Here is a 4,311-nt window from a genome sequence, read left to right on the forward strand (position 1 = left end):
TAGTATGCTTAGCTGGTATGCTTAGCTGGTATGCTTAGCTGGTATGCTCAGCTGGTCTGCTCAGTTGGTATGCTCAGCTGGTATGCTCAGCTGGTATGCTTAGCTAGTATGCTTAGCTAGTATGCTCAGCTGGTATGCTCAGCTGGTATGCTCAGCTAATATGCTCAGCTGGTCTGCTCAGTTGGTATGCTCAGCTGGTATGCTCAGCTGGTATGCTTAGCTAGTATGCTTAGCTAGTATGCTCAGCTGGTATGCTCAGCTGGTATGCTCAGCTAATATGCTCAGCTGGTATGCTCAGCTGGTCCACTCCTGCATGAAACGTCACCAGCATTAAGACCTTCTCACGGTCACTGGTCAAAGGATGTGAACATTAGGATATAAAGATGGAAGAGTCTGTAAGAGACCATAGGGCCTTCACTTGGCAGTTCCATGTTCTTTACCACCTATCATCACCATCCATTAAGGATGTGAACATAAGGGTATAAGAATGGAGGAGTCTGTAAGAGACCATAAGGCCTACACTTGGCAGTTCCATGTCCCTTACCACCTATATCCCCATCCATTAAGTTATATAACCTTTTTTTTAAACGACCGATAGTTTCAGCGCTCACTAAGTCTTTTCTATCCATTAACAACTCTACTGGTAAACTAGTTCTTGTCTATTTCCTTCTTTAATCTAAATTTGTCCAATTTAAATCCATTACCACGAGTCCAGCCCCGCTGTCTAATTATGATGACCTTGTCTGCATCTCCCTTGTTAAATTCCTTGACCCATTTGAACACCTCTATTAGATTACCCCTCAATCTATGTCTTTCCAGAGAGTGTAATCCATTACTACAAGTTCTTCCCTGCTGTCTTAACATGATGACCTTGTACACATTAACCTTGTTAAATCCTTTGACCCATTTGAATACCTCTATTAGACCACCCCTCAATCTACCTCTTTTCAGAGTGTAATTCATTAATTACTTCACTGCTGTCTTAACATGATGACCTTGTCCGCATCACCCTTGTTAAAACCTTTGACCCATTTGAATACCTCTATTAGACCACCCCTCAATCTACGTTTTTCCAGAGAATGTAAGCTCAGGTGCCTAAGCCTGTGCTGGTGCTACGTAGATGAATAAAATCATCAGACGGCAACCAGAATTAAATCAATGTCATCTACGCTAGAGTGAAGTCCATTGAGGTAGTTTGTATTTATGGAAGAAGGTGGGGTGTTCCCGCGGAGATGAATAGAATAGCTTGCCGACAGGAAGAACCAAAATGGAAAGTGCCAACCAGTAAGGAAGGGAGTGCAGAATCCGCTACCTTGGGCTGATCATTGGTTACATTGCCTCATCGTAGAGATGGCTTAGCCTTAAGCCAAAGGTACCACACCATGGAGCAACGTAGAAACTTAAAGCAGTATTGGCTTGTTATAATCTGTTTGTGTGTGTGTATGTGTGTGTGTGTGTGTGTGCGTGTGTGTGTGTGTGTGTGTGTGTGTGTGTGTGTGTGTGTGTGTGTGTGTGTGTGTGTGTGTGTGTGTGTGTGTGTGTGTGTGTGTGTGTGTGTGTGTGTGTGTGTGTGTGTTTTACCTAGTTCTGCTTACCTGTTTGTATTTACCTAATCTAAAAACATTTGATTGGAGCTGTGCTCATGGGGTCTCGTTACTTTGGTTTCATTCATTTAACTTTGCTTTAAATTTATATTTTGTTGTTTTTCTTATGTGTACTTGTGTGCTTGTATGTGTGTGTGTGTGTGCGTGCGTGTGTTTGTGTATGTGTGTGTGCGTGTGTGTGTGTGCGAGCGCGCGCGTGCATATGCATATACGTATATGCATCCGTACCTAAGAACCTCTAAATGGCCAAGAACCTCGCAGATCGAACGAATTCCTAAAGTGACACTCCAGCGCACCATGTCCGCGGAAAGAAGTCGGAGAAGGCGCGGCCGGGGCCCGTTCCGAGCTGCCGCCGCCGACGCCGTCGCCGCCGCCGCCGTCGCCGCCCCGTCCCGAGCTGCTACAAGAGCAGAAGCTGTGGCATCTGCGTGAGATACTACTCATAACTCCTACAGGAGGCTTCCATTTGGACAGCTGTTAGCGGTACTGTAACTGAATGTTTACGAAGTAGTTATCTTCAGTAGTTGTGAAGTTTTAATGACAACGCGAACCGAAGTGCTCGTAAGTCTCTGATAACTACTTGATTCCAACAGACCCCAACTCCTTCGTTAGTCTCAAGTGAGACAACTCACAGGAGTGTTGAGAAACTATATTCTCTTAAGGCATAGGGTATGCGAGACACGTCTCTTGCGGGTATTTTGAGGGACACCGAAGAGTGGAAAAAAATATCGAAAAGTGTCCATCTTTGGGTGGTTGTGAACCGTTTTGGGATGGCAGTGTTCTCTAGCCACGTGCTTGTCACCGCCAATTAATCTTATGCTGGAAAAGAAAATAAATTATGATAATGATGGTGATGATGATGATGATGATAATAATAATAATAATAATAATAATAATAATAATAATAATAATAATAATAATAATAATAATAATAATAATAATAATAATAATAATAATAATAACATAATGATAAAAAAAAGATTATAATAATAGTAATAATAGTGATAATTATGATAATTATGAATAATGATAATAGTAGTAATAGTAATAATGATGATAATAATCATCATCACCATCACCACCATCACCACCATCATCATCATCAGCATGAACATCAATATCAACATCAACATCAACATCAACATCAACATCACCATCACCATCACCACCACTATCACCACCATCACCATCACCATCACTATCACTATCACTATCACTATCACTATCATTATCATTATCATTATCGTCATCGTCATCGTCATCGTCGTTGTCGTCCACCACCTCCTCTAAGGATATTCCTCTCTTAACATTCAGAGATTCTTTTTGAGCTGGAGAGATTATCCGACGTTTGATGGAATGAAAATTCTAAATGTAATGCTGAAACTTCGAGTGTTAAATCACATTACGAAGTAACACATGACGCCTACAACAGCCATGTTGAAAATTATATAAGCAACCAAAAAGTAAAATGAATAAATGAAATTATGAAATAAATGAATATAGGTTAGTAAATTTATAAACAGAGCAATGAATACATGGATAAATGGATGAATAGATAAATACATAAATCAATAAAAAGATTAATCAATAAACAAACGGATGGATGAATGGATAAATAGATGAATAAATAGAATGTATAAATAGATAAACGAATGAATAAATAAATTAATAAATAAAATGTATAAATAGATAAACGAATAAATAAATTAACAAGCGGATAAATTATGATAATAATAAAGAAATAAGCACACCCTAGACGTAAGAGTTCTTGCCAGACATCTTCCCAAAAAAGCTTCGAGCCTAACTGGATTCCACCTCAATTCCTTTTTAGAATTTCCCTCTGCAGTCACCCACTCAGCATTGTGTTTCTTCGTTTCGTCTTAGGACACGTTGCCAAAAGACAAGAAGAAAAACTAGGTAGGTGGTAGAAGGCGGTGAGAGAGTGGAAAGGATTTCCAAATGCACATTGGGGTATTAGTACAGAAGTTTTTTGAGATATCCAAGGCAGCAGTATCTAAGATTCAGAGCATAATCACTTATATACAGCATAATTAAATGCACATGTATATATACATAATACATATATATATATACACATATGTCTGTATATACAAAGAAATCACAAGATATTTTTGCAGAAACAACTGAGAAATGAAATCTATTGTTACCTAACGTTTTCCTCTATTGAAGACATCCTCAAAGGTATCTTTGAAGATGTGTTCGACGAAAACGTTCGGTACGTATTTATTATTTTCCAGTTTCTGAAAACTATATATATATATATATATATATATATATATATATATATACATATTCATATGTGTGTGTATGTATATGTACATATATATATATATATATATATATATATATATATATATACATATGTGTGTATATGTGTGTGTATGTATATGTATATATATGTATATATATATATATATATATATATGTATATATATATATATATATATATATATATATATATAATCATCCCAGCTGTCACTGAGTGCCAGTCAACCCTCTGTACCGATAACGCCTCTGGCTCAGCAGCGTGATCGGTAGAGCGGTCGATTGGCATTACGTCGGTCCCGAGGATATATACATATATATAATTGTATATGATTATGTATATGTATACATATATATATATATATATATATATACATATATATATATATATATATATATATATATATATAAACTTATATCT

This window comes from Oratosquilla oratoria, chromosome 27, assembly GCF_046742065.1.
Source record: "Oratosquilla oratoria isolate Oo_2021 chromosome 27, ASM4674206v1, whole genome shotgun sequence".
Classification (NCBI taxonomy): domain Eukaryota; kingdom Metazoa; phylum Arthropoda; class Malacostraca; order Stomatopoda; family Squillidae; genus Oratosquilla; species Oratosquilla oratoria.